The sequence below is a fragment of the Herpailurus yagouaroundi genome, unplaced genomic scaffold (assembly GCF_014898765.1).
Source record: "Herpailurus yagouaroundi ecotype Mexico unplaced genomic scaffold, PumYag 139, whole genome shotgun sequence".
Lineage (NCBI taxonomy): Eukaryota > Metazoa > Chordata > Mammalia > Carnivora > Felidae > Herpailurus > Herpailurus yagouaroundi.
Genome location: NW_024412394.1, coordinates 48,116,839 through 48,132,172, shown reverse-complemented (window position 1 = coordinate 48,132,172; position 15,334 = coordinate 48,116,839).

Below are 15,334 nucleotides of genomic sequence, written 5' to 3'. Positions count from 1 at the left end.
GTCCATGACAAGGACAGACACAGGCTCCGGTCTCAGTTCCACATCTGTGGCCTTTTCTCCCACATTAAAAATATGGCACCTACCATGGACAGTGGCTTTTGTCAAAGGCTGCCTATCCTGGAGAGCACAAGCTGCACCAAAACATGATGACTCAAGCCTAAGAGCCTTTCCTCATTAGCCTAAAAACCTTTCCTCATTAACACTTCCTCCCAAAAGATGTTGCTGGAATCATCATGTCATGTAAGCCATTTGTAGCCCAAGTGAATAAGGCATTTTGGCTCCTTTTTATATGAAACTGTCTATATCATAAAGCTGGCTTGATAACAGTGTGATTTCCCAGTAAGGCTGTTCCCAATTCCATTATGTCACTCATCTTTTTATCAAAAACCTTGTTGTGAAACAACCTTGTTGTTTGTGCTTACTGTGTTAGTTAGGGGCTGAGACTAAAAAAAGATGAACAATACCAGTTTCTGCTCTTCAGCAGCTCAGAGTCTAGACAAAAACACAGATCACTGCAGCACAAACCCATAGTACCATGTCTAATGTTAGCTCTGTGTCACCAGCTCCAGCCCTTTTGGGCAATGGATTAGAAAGGAAGGCAAGCACTCCAGGCAGACTGATGCTCTTTCTCCTTCCCCAAATCAGTTGGTCTTCTCCTTTGTTCATTTTGTCCCACTTAATCTTATTTCTGCATCTTGTATTTCTACCCCCAGCTCCTTCCTTGCCCTCGCCCTTCTTGAAACAGTCGACAAATTTATTGATTCAATCTCAGACATGTTTTCAGACTTTGTCCACATCCTCCCATCCCTGGACCGCCTTTCCCTGGCCTTGATGGACAACATTGGTCAAGCGCCCAACTGGTCTCCTTGCCCTTAGGCTCTCCCTCCTCAGTCCTTCTGCTGTCCTGCCTACATGGTTATTTTCTTAAAATACAAATCAGATTACATCATTCCTTGCTTGGAGACAATCACCGACTCTCTTAGCTTTCAGCGTGACTAGGCTTTGCACCATCTGCAGACACTTGGTGGAGGAGGGGTTATTAATGGCACTCCCTGACCCAGGAAGAAATGTGAATGAAAAGGAAGGGGACTCAGCCACCAGCTGGGCTGGTGAAGGCAGGGCTCTTGTGGTGACTGCACAGTGGAACCTGGAGAGCTTTTTTATAAACCACAGATGCCAGGACTGCACAACCCCCTCCAACCACTGGACCTGAATTTCAGGGTGAGGCTTGAGTGTCTATAGATTTAAAAAGCTCCTGTGGAAAAAAAGATAAAAATAAAATAAAAAATAAAAAAAAATAAAAAGCTCCTGTGGGTGATTCTAATGAACAATGAAAATCACAACCCACTGTGCTGGGGAACCCAGCAGGCTCTGTACTTTGGGATGGCTTATGTACTTTGAAAAAGGACACTTACATCAGCTCTACCTCATGAGAAGCACAATACTGGTCACTGGTGGTCCTTTGGCTCACAGTCCCAAATAAAGCAGTGACCAGTTGGCCCACGAGGCATTCACAGCTCTAATCTTGGCTCTGCTACTCTTTAAGCTCTAACCAACTGATCGAGTTTGCCAAAAGCTACTCTGTTTCACAAATAATATTTTTTATCACTTAACCAATTCCTCATCCTCAATATGTATGTTCTGCTTTCTATTGGGATTTAATCCACAAAGTTTTAGTTATCATCTTAAAATAGCATAGTAGTATATTTTATGAAGCACGACTTTAACCAAATGGAATCTTTGTTTGCTTCAGGCTTGATTTGGAAAGCTTCTTCATATTCTGGGTTTGTGATACTTCAGTAGTTTTAAAAAATATGTAGATTTGCTTCTAATTCTCTAGGTACTTTTTTGGGGGGAAATCTGTTGATTTTATAGTTTTTAAAAAGAAGTATTAGGTTTTTTTTTTTCAGGGTTCAGCAAATGTGTGTGTGTTTGGAGTAGGGGATGGTTTTATTTGATTATTGGCATTTTAATCCACTTCCTATTAGGAAACACACATCTCCTTTGGTGGTAACCACAATAGCAGCTGCAGAAAACTATCCCATAGCTGAAAAAGATTAGAACGTATAGGAAGCCTCCTGTCTTCTTAGAGGAAGGTAGATAATAAGCCAAAGACTTTTTTGTTTTGTTATGTAAGTCTCTGCCACTGGCCTCAAGCTAGTCCAAACAGTCTCATTATTCAAATCAGGGCTGGCCTGGATTTGGGCAAAGTGGCCTGAGTGGAGACGGGGTTGCTCATTACCCTGAAGTACCCCACACTTTTTTGTATACTGTCCCCCATGCAATACAAGCTTAAAAGGCCCGATTGTCTCCACAGTCTCATCTCTGCTTGTCTTGCCTTCTTAATGCAAGCCTTTAATTTTGTTTCGGTTGCCCTGTCCCTGCCCCCACTTTCTTTACCAATTTTCCCTGCCTAATAATTATAAAGAAAAACATTAGCCACGAAGGCTTCCCCTCCCCCCTTGCTCTTTTATCTACATAAATATCCTTGACTACAAGACATCTAGTACAGCACATTCATTAATTTTTAATTTGTCTCTTCTTGTGGTTACTGTGTTCCAGGGACCAAAGGACCCCGAACAATGGTCTCCAAAACCTTGGGCTGAGCCTTTTTTCTTGTACGCAGGGATATAGCTGAGGGCATAATGGAGTCTGATCAAATAAATATCTGTTATTTGAAACAGCCTGTTCAAGGTGAATATGGATTTTCATCACATTAATCCCAAGCTTGTGAGCCAGAGTTTTTGTGCCTGAATATTATTAGCAAACAGAAAAAATAATTTTGAGAGATGGCAGACTAAAAGAGTTATTCCTCATAGGAGAGCTAGCTGTTCTTGAGGCGGCCCAGAGGACTTTGAGGGCAGATCGCTGCGGAAACACCAGGCAGCCTCATCGCCGTTTCAGAGTAAGGAAATCCAGGAAGTGCCTTGTGGAGAGGCTCTCACTTGCTGTGGTGTTTTTGAGGGTCTGTCAACAGCCCACTTTGCCTTTGCAGTGTAGGCTCTCCCACGAGGGCCTCGTCCACTCCTTCAGCCTCCCCTGCCTGTACCTCGACAACTCCCAGAGTAGTGTCTGCAACCGGCTGTCTTGTCTGAGCTCCAGAACCACTTATGCAGTGGCTTCCTGGGAATCTCCAGGTATGTCCAGGACGGGACTCACTTTCTGGGCACCCTTGGTCCTGCCCCCAAACTATGCGCTTCTCCTGAGTGGTCCTCTCATGATGGATGGCACGATTGCCTATCATATTCACACATGGGAAACTTCAGGCTTCTCCTGGGTTCCTTTTCTCCACCATTTTGACCAACGATTTGGCTGTGAAGACTCCTGGTTATATCTCAGACACATCTCTTGAGTCCATCTGAATCACATCTTCCCTAGTTCATGGACTTGCCATCTCCCACCTGGACTGGCAAATGCCTCCCTGCTGAGCTTTTGGACACCTATGCAGCTTCCATTCTAACCTGTCTTCTATGCTACTGTAGGAACCATTGTTCCATAGCACATATCCTTTCAGGTCACAGACAAAAAATATCCATGGGCTCTTACAAGTCTGCAGGATAAGGTCAAACTTCTCTTCATGGCTTCTTAGACCCGTCCCTATCTGGATCCAACCTACCTTGCTAGCTTTATCTTCCCACAAAAAGTGACACTGTCCACTCTGCTTACTAAACCCTCACTATTCCCTAGGGTCAAATTTCTCCAATCTGTTGTTTGAATTATTATGATGTCCCACTTTGTGCACTGCTAGGTACCATGGATTCAGAGAGGAGTAGGCACAGGTCTTAGAAGCACTCAACACCTAACAGGGTAAATAGACCAGAACAGAGATCGCAACCATGAACACGAGGAGAGAGGGAGAACATCTGTAGGACTTCAAAGAAGGGAGGTTTAAATCTTTCTGAGAGGCTTAGAAAAGACTTCTAGAGGAGTTAGCTGTTCAACTAGTATGTGGGAGATCAGTGTAGAGGGAATAGCATCTGCAAAGCCACAGAACTGCGAAATAGCAAAGCATGTCCCTGGAAAGATGAACAAGACAACATGGCTGGAGTAGAGGATGCTCAGAGGAGTGTAGTAGGAAAGGAGGTTAGAGAGGTAGGTGGAGGTAAGAGTGTGAAGGACTGATTATGCCAGGTTATATTGGTACTACAATTTTTATTCTCATTTACAATGAACATGTGCCATCTATATTAATTTCCTGTGACTGCAGTAAAAAATTGCCACACACTGATTGGCTTAAAACAATAGAACTTTATTTTTTTCACAATTCTGGAGGCTAGAAGTAAAAACTCAGATATCAGCAGGGTTGGTTGCTACTGGAGGCTCTGAGGAAGAACCTCTTCGATGCCTTTCTGCTAACTTCGGGTGGTTTCCAGCATTTTCAAGTTCTTTGGCTTGTAGGCATTCATTCCAATCCCTGCCTGTGTCTTTTACATAGCATTTCTCTAGTGGGTCTGTGTCCAAATTTCTTCCTTCTAATATGGAAACCAGTCATTGGACTAGGGCCCACCCTAATCCAGTATAACCTCATCTTAATGTGATTATATCCTCAAAGACACTATTACTGTATTTCCGAGTAAGGTCACATTCAGTTACCAGGAGTTAGGACTTGAACATATATTTTTAGGGAACACAATTCAATCCATAACAATATTCTTGACCTCAACTGTGTGAGCGTTTTAGCAAAGTGTATTAATTCAGTTCAATGGGTATTTATGGAGTGCTTCTCTGTGCTGGGTGCCGTATCATTAGCCACAGAACCATGGTGCAGGGAGTAGATTGGGACGAACACCTTTGGCACTCAGTGGGGTGCTTCATATCATCCCAGGTTTCTCTTATCTCTACTTAGGGACGCTCAAACTGTGCAATTAACAGGAAGTGGCCCAGTCCTGTGAATGCCTTTTATTTGAGCAATTTTATTAATTGCTACAAATAGACTGATCATGACTCCTACTGCCCAGGATGGTCCTGGTTTATGCCAGTTGTCCCAATATCCCATTGAGTTAGCAGCCCTTCACACTTTCAAAGTTTCCTGGTTTGAATGATAAATTTTGTGATCACTCCAACAGTAAGAGGGCTATTGTGTCAGGTGCTGGAGGTACAAAAGTGAAAGGGAGCCCCTGCCTGTAAAGGACTCACAGTCTGCTGCAGGAGGGAAGTGAAGGAGCATTCGTAATGCAGCATAATCAGCGTGTGGCCCTAGGCAAGACAGGAATGCCAGGTTAGTGCATGGAGGTTTGAATTGGAAAGCTGCTGTCAATTCCTTGAAAATCTGTTAGATGAACGACTAGTTCACCTCAAACTGGCAGAGGAATAGTGGCCCGGCTCTGGGTGGGGTGAGAAACACGAGTGAGTTCTCCAGCCCCCTACCCACAAGGTGTCAGAGTTGGCAATTTAAACCCAGACGCGGCTCAGGGATGTTTGCTCTGGACGAGGAGCAAAGGTCTCAGGAGAGCACTTACTGCTCTCCTGCACGGTATGCATAATACCCAACATGCACAATAATACTCAGACCTCAGGAAGAGAGAATTTTGCTTCTCCCTACAGAATGGCATTAAAAAGAAAATTCTCTCCTGGTAAGGTGCAAAATGTTTGCTTTATGAGGCAATAAGCATGTCTTTTATAGCAAGTGGAGAGCCTGCACTCAGGTACTGACAACAAAGAGAGGACACATGGGAGTCCTGCTCTAATCTTTTAGCAACCTCCATCCTTCCATTCCGCAGCTTCCCATTACCCTCCTTGTTTGCGGTTTTTCCCAGGCCCACCCGATGGGGTGTCAGAGGAGGGAAGGGGCCTCCGGGGCAGCCGGCAGACAAGGGCAGTGCTTTACTGCAGTGCCAGGGCCCAGCCAAGCCAATGCCAATTACTAGGCCTGAGGAGGCTGCAGTGAAGTCTTCCCAGAAGGAGGGGCAGGGAACTGCCATTTATTGTTATGCTTTCAGGACCAGGTTAAAATAATACTTCTTCCTTCTTCCCTCCTTCCCTGCCTGACAGGCAGATGAAAGTCTCTCCAAATGCACGGTAATGCCACCTTTTCCTTTGTAGCACTTGGGGCTTGATCTCCACAGTCCGATGGGGGGTACTTAGATGGATAAAAGCATTCCACTGAAAAGTCTCCTTTCTTTCTCAGGCGGCCTACCTGCTCACCAAGACAAGTCTTCTTATAAAAGGGAAGTTTTTAAAGTCTGTCAAAGGACACTACCAAGAGGGCAGATTCATTATTTTAAAACCCTTTCTGGGTCCTCCTGACACTGCACTCTTCATGAACTTCTTTGGATGGTAACTGGGAAGGTGAGATTCTTCTTCCCAAGGGGTCTGATAGACTAGTGGCGTAAAAGATGGGGTTGCATGGAGAAGAGCGAACCAAAGGAATGAGGACTGACCTCGGACAGGAGCCTGGGGGAAGAGCTGTGCAAATATAAGTTTTGATTTATGTGACCCTGTTGAGTTACCTGACATGTCTTTTTACTTATTTATTTTCTTCAAAACAACTCTACATGATGAATTGTTACCTGACCTTTTTTTTGTGAGAGGGGAAACACTGAAGCATGGAACTTGTTAGTGAAGCTCCAGATGCTGTGAGAGAGCACCTTGGCTTGCGCTAGTTGAGGATTGGAAGGTCTCAATCCATAGTCCACAGATTGTTCTCTCTTTGGCTGCTGGGACTGACATGCCACCTGCTCAGGGCTGTGGCTCCAGCAGCATCAGCTGCTGGTCCACAGACCAACCCTCCCCATGACCTCCCTTGCACAGAGACACATCTCACACCCTGAAAAACATGGAGACCCTTGTTCCTCTGACTTCATGACTTAAATGTGGGGGAAATAGCCAACTTCAGGCAGCAGAGACTTTAGAGAAGGGATTTTTTTTTAACTTTTATATTTTGGAGGGAACATGGCCAGTGTCATCCTTAGAGCAAGACTCCTCACAGCAAAGAAAACAACAAAGTTTTAAAAAATGCTTATTCTCTGCCATGCTTATTTCACTTAGGTGCTGCTTTTTGCTGGCCAGTCCTTAGAATGTTCCTGCCCGGGAACTCCCCACTTTATCACAGATGGAGTACTGTGGCATAACCCATAGGAGACAGCATTAGACTGAAGAGGACTGATTCCATCCATCCATCCATCCATCCACCAACATACCCACCCATTTATTTATTCATTGCTTCATCTGTTAAGTGTCTCTGTGCACCAGGCAAGGCTAAGACCTGGCTCCCAGTCATGGCTGCTGGTGGCAAATGCTCAGCTCCTTCACCTCCTAGAATGGGCAGGAGAAGCCCCTCAAAAATACGGTTGAGAAGCATCAATATGAAGGAGCTGCTTCATGGGAATCACATTGTCCAAGAAGAACCACAGTCTTCACTGGCACCCAGTTACAGCTCAGTATTGTGTAGCTAAGTGGATTTTCTTATTCTATCCTGTGGAACAAGGCAGTAATCCTGGAGTGAATCATCCAAAGAAATGAGAAGTCTAGGGAGTAGAGCCACCAAGCCAAAGATACACTTTGCCCTTGTAGTCGGCAGTAGTAGCCACAGGACTGGATTTGGAGTTAAGTAGAAATCACAGGCACTATCTCTAGGTCATGGCCTTACTACACAGGGCATTTGTTTCTCCATCCTCTCTTCTCCCTTCTTGTGGACCAGAATATGGATACGGCGATGACCCCGCTTCCATCATGCATATGAGGATAAACTGGGGGTGGCAGAAGCACAGGGTGGAAGAACCTGGGTCCACAAATGATTGTGTTCGGCAGAACATGCTGCTAATCCAGAGTCTCATCTCATTCAGGTGTGAGAGAAATCACCTCTGTCTTAGTTAAGCCACCTCATTATAGAAGCTTAGCCTTCACCTGAACAATACATGGGGGGTGGGTAGTGATGGAAGCGACAGCCCTTTCTTTCTTCCCTGAGTTTAGAACCAGTGAAGGGAGGGATGCTGGACCCAGACAGGTGTGGGTCAAAATACGACATTTGTTACTGATACAACAAGACTGAAAAGTGCCTATAAAGCTGCAGCCAAGTGGGCTAGCTAACACTTCACTTCTGAATTGGACTTAGCCACCTTGTCCTTGACACAGTAGAGGGGCAGGACTGGTGTCTCCAGGAGGGAGAGGAGAGGTTGAGCTAATCAGCCTCTTACCAATCAGACAGATCCTTCCCCGTCTTCTGGGGCAGAGTAAGTGGGAGGGGGGAAGGTTTCTATAGACGAAGCCCCTCCTGGATGTGGACAAAAGGATGTCCCTTCTCACATGGCAAAGGCCTTGCCAATGGGCATCAGTGTTGCAAATGGGTCAGTATGAGCTAACCCTTGTGCATCAGAGGTCATGGTTAGTATCTGAGACCTGCTGGTCTCTGAGTCTGGCATACTGTGCTGGGTATAGCAGTGAAGACACAGGTAGCAGCAACTCTCAGCAATAGAATTTCTGACTCAGTGGCATAAACCACAAGGGCATTTAGTATCTCACACGGCAGAGATCACAGAGGCAAGGTGGGCCTCAGGGCTGTTGGTTCAGTGGTTCAGTCATGTGGTCAAGGACCAGGTTCTTTCCTTCTCTTCATTCCATCATCCATCCCCTGAGCTGGACTCATCACATCCAGACCCTACACTGTCCATAATCAGAAGTGAGGGTGGCTCTTCCTATAGATCTGTTTGAGAATGAAGGACACTTTTCCCAGAATCACTCTCCCTCCCTTACTTCCTATTAACTTTCAGTGAGAAATGGGACAGGTTCAGCTCTTTACCCATCACTCACAAAGGGGATAGAATTGCCTTTAGACCAGTCAGTTTCACCCCTGGGGCAGGGATGGGAGCTGCCCTCTCTGCCAACCATGGCTGTATGGGTAAAGAGGCGTGAACACAGCCAGGGTGCTATTAGGAAGTGTGCACATCCATGGTCCCAGCAACCTTGGGATCATTCAGAACTGCCTTCTAACTGAAGTTTTGAAGTAGATATTAGGGACAAATTACCAAATGGTTTCATATAAATTATCTCCTGTTTCTCCATGTCTAATTACTTATCTATGGAGGAATGTCGTCTTTGTGGGGCAGATCTCTGTATCTCCATTGGGGGTGTGTGTATGTGGGGGGAGGGTTTCCCATTGCTTGGATCAATGAATTCTTGATATATATATATATATATATATATGACTGTCCACACATTTTGCTCTTATTTCAGGAGCTCATAAATATTTAATTTTTTTTTGGTATTGGGTCAATTCATAAGGAAGAACATCTTTTTGAGTTAATGAGTAACAGTCTGGCAGGCCCCACCCTAGTTCTCACCCTTGGCATCTCCAAACCAGAGACGGAACAGTCCCATAACTGGTCTCTTGCTAGTTATTTCCTTTCTTTAGCCCTGTGGTAGCATAGTGTCCTTTTAAAACCCAGTTATGATATCATTCACCCACTCTAAAACCTCTGTGGGCTTCCCATTTCCTAAAAGATGAAGTACAAATCTCTCACCTGATACTAAAAGCTCCCTCTGATCTGGCCCCAGTAGACATTTCCAGCATTCCAGCATATTTCCCAGTCGCCCACTTTAATTTGCCCCACACTCTAGTCAAGTTAAAGTACCATCCATCTATCCATCCATTTGTTGATTCATTCATTCCTTTGGCATTGAGAAAAAGCCTCGCCATCTTGGATTTTTCCATAACATCCTAAGAGGTTCTCCTTGCTTCCACTTTTGCCTCCATTGTCTATTCTTACCTCGGCAACCAGAGCAATCCTGTTTAAAACTTCGATCAGACTGTCAGTCCTGTCCTCAAAACTATCCAATGTAGAGTTACCAGATTTAGCCAAGAAAAATTCAGGATGACCAGTTAAATTCAAATTTCATGTAAGTAATAAATACTTTTAAAATATAAATATGTCCCATGCAATATTTGGGATATACTTATACTAAAAAAATTGTTTTTCATCTGATGTTTGAATTTACTGGGTGTTTTATATTTTATCTTGAAACCCTGAACCAGTGATTTTCTCACTCAAAGTTAATGGCAAAATCCTTAAAACATCCCTATATGCCCAGGTGCCTATATCTCTATGATCTCATCACTCACCATTTTCTCCCTGCTTCCTCTTCCTGGACCACTGGCCTCTTGTGTTCCTCAAACACACTAAGCACATTCCTGACCCAGGGACTTTGCACTTGTTTCCTCTGCTTAGGGATGAACACTCTTCCCTCCTGGTCAGCCACATGTGCCTCTCCCTTACTTCCTATAGCTCTCTGCTCAGATTTTATCTTTTCAGTGAGTTTCTCCTTGCCTATTCTGTCTAAATTGCCAGTCCCTACATGCTGTTGTCCTTCATTTTTCTTTCCTGCATTATTTTTTCTCTAAAGCACTTATAATTACCCGACAGACTTTCTATTTACTTGTTTATTTGCTCATTTTCAATCTTTCCCCTTGCTCCTAAATGAGATATAAGTTCTATAAGAGCAAGTTGTTGGCCTGTTTTATTCAGTGCTGTAATTTTAGTGCCTAGAATAGGCCTGTCAGAGTAGGTGATCAATAAAAAGCTGATGCATGGACAAGTCCATCAATAGACAAATAGCTACATAATACAACTTTAGGGAGTATAAATTCTACAGAGACAAACTAAGCAGGGCAAAAGAACAGAGTGTTTTGGTCTGAGGAGGTGATATTTTAGCAGAACTAAGTTTTTTGTTTGTTTTTTTAAAAATTCTACAATACAGTGTTATCGACCACAGTCATGTTTTACATTAGCTCTTCACTGAATGAAGTTTTGGTGAAAGCCCCTTCCACTCCTCCCACCTTCCTTTATTCGTTATTTTTTGCTGTATCTGAAATCACCCTCTTTCTAACCCCCTAGGGGAAAAGTCCCACCTCAAATGCATGGATAGCTTGGCCACTGGACCTTGTCCTCTGTTGACATGAATAAATCTGGACTTCCTCTCCAATCTGGCTTACACAGTCGGCAAACAGAATAATAAATGAGCTGATGGGAGTAGTAATGGGGCTTCTATTTCACATCCTGAACTTTGTTGACGCTGCTTGAATCCCATTGGCCATTGCTGACACTCCTTCCTCCTGACATTGTGGGACTTGGTGGGGAATTTCTCTGAGGCAGCTCCTCTTCACTCCACACCAGGGGCCACAGACCAGAGCTTTGCCCAGGAAGTGAAAATAGAAGTCGCGTTCTGTAAGGGTTGTACCCTGGGAGTCTAAGGATTTCTTATACACTTAAAACCAACAAGCTCTCTACTCTCAATAAGGACCATCTGGAAGATAGTGTGTTGAAGCTTAAAAAAAAAAAAAAAACCCACAAAAAAAAACCAGCTAATGCTTTAATCTTCTTAGTGTCTTCAAGCATCAGGTCTTCTTTTTCAAACTCAGCTGGGGGATAAAGTTTTTTATCTACATTTGTGTTGCTTTCTGAGAGGATGTGTCCCTGGAATCACATATGGAAGCCTCAGTGCCTTCTTACCTTAGTTTTGCTTTAGGGATTTCAGGGAAACGTGGTGTTAAACCCCTTTCACAGGCACAAAAACCTCCATAAAACCACAGGATTACTGACTTCGTTGGGAGGGAGTTTCCATCCCTCAGTAAACTCACTTTTGTCTTCTCTGTCTCCTTAGGATTTGTCAAATACATTTTGTATGTTTAAATGATAAAACAGTTGTGTGAAAAACTTTCTTATAGCTTCCAAATATTTCAGAAACTGAATAGCTTTGCTCTGAATGAGAAAACCAGTAATACTTATTTTATTTTCATTTCATTTTCTCTTTGGCTGTTCTGGGAATTTACATTGGCCATTTAATTTTACTGTTATAGTTTTATAAGGATATTATCTCTGTGTACAATGATGTTGTTTTTTAAAAAGAACTGTAAATTGTATTAAAGCTTTTGAGTCTAAACTTCTAAAAGCTAAACATTATCATCATTTTGTTTTCTATGTGAATTTTGAAAGTCATGTTGTTTTCAGATTGGTATCTAAAGACCTGTAGGTAAATCAGAAATGCAGGAATTTTCTTCTGTCTCATTATATATGACTCTTAAGAATTTTCTAATGATTTCTAAAATAGCATTTATAAAGTAATGAATATTTATGGTTTTGTTTGGAGTACTATTCAAATTCAATTGAATACCAACATTGGTCAGTACTCACAATAGGGATGGAATAAATTTATTTGACTTCTTTTCACATTGACATTCTTCAAGCTTAGTGATTCATGAGTTCCTCTAAATCAGAGATATGCATACTTGGGGGAATGGTTGATGAGGCCAAATTCGCAACCTGTAAAGAAGCACTTGTGAAAAATAAAATGACTTTCATTTTTTAAGGTCAGTACTGGGTGCAGACATGGTAATATTAACTACCATTCATTAAATATTTACTCCATCATAGACACAATGTTAAATGCTTTACATAGCTTCTCTCATTTACTACCCATGACAGCCCTCTAAGCTAGATTTCATTATCACCCCTATTATACAGATGAAGGAACTGAGGCTAGAAAGTGAGTGTCATGTATCAGGTAGGGACAGAACTAAAATTTGAACCCCAGAACCTCGTAGCATACCATAGTTTTATAATGTCAACCAGCTTTGAGAATAGTAGAGTAACCAGGAATACAATTCATAATTTAAAGCAAAACTTTTTTTTTTTTTTCTGAAAATAATTGTAGTCATGCTCCTGCCTCTGGGTAAAATAATACATTCTATACTCTCTCTAGGACTTAAGCATGGAAAACCTTTCCAAACTTCAGTGCTCAGCTACTCCAATAAATAGTCAACACCTTTTCATTTTGTTATAGTATGATTGACTTTGCAATTTAAATTATGCTTAATGATAATAGAAACAAAAATCTATGGAGGCGCCTGGGTGGCTCAGTCTGTTGAACTTCTGACTTTGCTCAGGTCATGATCTCATGGTCTGTGAGTTCGAGCCCCGCGTTGGGCTCTGTGCTGACAGCTCAGAGCCTAGAGCCTGCTTTAGATTCTGTGTCTCCCTCTCATTCTGCTCCTCCCCCACTCATGCTTTGTCGCTCTCTGTCTCAGAAATAAATAAACATTAAAAAGAAATGTAAAAGAAAAAATCTATGAAAGTGGCAGAGAGACACTGCCCCATGAAGAATTGATGATGCCCAAGGTCACAACTCAGTGAAGTTCAATCAGAGTTAAGTTTTTAAGAGAGAACTAATATAGAGAAAATATATGCAAGAGAGAGAATTAGTGAATAACCTGAGTATGAGAAGAAATAGAAGAATAAGAATATTAGAATAAATGTGTGGTTGTATGGTCAGGGCTCTGAAAGGCATCTTGGTAACTCCCACCGTGTCTAGCTGAATATTTTTCATGTCATAGATGCTCAATAAATACTCATTGATTAAGTGCATGGAAAAAACATAATCTCATATGAGGCCCAGCATTTGATTCAGCAGATACATCCATGTCACAATATCCACAATTTTAAAGGGAACTTATAAGTTGTTGAGAAGAAAACAGAAATAAATTCTAAACATGTTAAAATAAGGATGATTTTATTGACCCTCAGCTTTAGAGAAAAGAAGGGCTTGGGCGGAGGGGAAATGAAATGCAAATGAAGAGAAATAGACTTATCACCACAATTATAATATCTCGTCAAGTTCACTTCATGTTCTTAAAATAGAAGTAGATGATTTCAAGGGCTAGAGAGCCCATGTGGGTTATCAACAAAGTTTCACAGTTGGCAAGATCATTACAAGGGATTTTATGGATTTGAAAGTAGATGAAAAACACTAATAAGAGATAAGTAGACTAGAACATGCCCAAAGGGCAAGATCAATATTTTAAAATAAAATCAATAGATAAATTAGACATGTCATTTTCAAATGCCCTTCTGTAAAATATTGGTATCCCACTAATAAAATGATGCAATATGCAGGAAAAAAGTTGAACATAACTTCTTTAATACTCCCTTACCCTCCCTTGTCAAATTTTTTCTTAAAACCCATTCCTGCTATATGAGAGAATAGATAGGAGTTAAATATTATTGGAAGATATGAGGAAAATAGAACCATTGTTAATTGAAACAGTTTGATTTTTATGGACATAGCTTCATGGGGGGTGATTTTATGTCTACATTTTTTGTTAATAAAATTATTCTTGGTTGATGTGATGGAAGGTCTGTTTTGTTTACCATTGCATATTACCTTGCATATTACATTAACATGTGCAGCTTTTGCTATAAACCAAACCATCTCAAAATGTAGAGACTTAAAACAATAAACATTTGTTGTTTCTTGTGACTGTGTGGGTCAGTTCTTCTGATTTGGGTTGTCTCAGCTGATCTGTGCTGAGCTGGTTTATATATCTGTGGGCAGCAGAGTCTGCGACAACCCATTGCAAAGGGATGAGTATAGGGAGAGAAAGAATTTGTGCATACTTTCAATCTGTGACAATCTGCAATATGACCAAGGCTGAGCTAGCCTGCTGGAGAGTGAGAAGCAAGTGAAGGACTGAAGCAACTCAATGTGCAGGTTATAAACTGCTCAACTGAATAAGGCCATCCTAGATCATTAGCTGCCCAGTCAATTCACAGAATCATGGGAAGTGATAAATGGTTGCTGTTTGTAGGTGGTTTACTCTGTAAATATGGTAGGTCACAATGTGACTTTGTTGCTATCTTAGTCTTTTAAGGTTCCTAAGTACAACATTAGGGGAAGTGGTTCCCCTGCCCCCAAGACCAAGCGATTCTTGGATACAAACAAGGTGTCCAAGAATTCAATTCAATTCAATTCTAACACTATCTACCCAGAGATAATGTCAGATTCCATAGGTTAAGAGTTCAGTCCTATAAGACGGCCCCACGTCCCACTTCAGATGCCAGTTCCAAGCCCAGACTACTATCGGATAGCTTGTCTTTTAAGTTCATCAGCCTCTGGGTTAAGAGGAGCTACATGTGGGCCTGGTTTAGGTTATGAGATCCTGGACTTCAAACCTACTGCCATAATTGAACAGGACTTTTGGATGTCCTGGGATGGGAACAGGCATACTTTGCATGTGAGAAGAATGTATATCAGTTGTAGCTGAGGTGGACTAAGGTAGACTGCAGGAGTAGCATGTGTTCTTCCTCCTTTGCATCCTCTCTCTTGCTCTGGACTTTGCCACTGTTCCCAGGGAGCATCTGTTTCTCCATCCTTGCAATCTAGGCTGCTCATGTGATTTGCTCTGGCTAATAGGACATTAGCAAACACACATGATGTAGGCAGAGGTGTAAAAGCACCTGTGCACTGGGGCTTGTGCTCTCTTGCTGCCCCTGGAGCTGTGAAACTGCCACATGGATAAGCCTGAGCTAGCCTGCGAAGGATGTGAGGCCACCTGGAGGGGAATGTA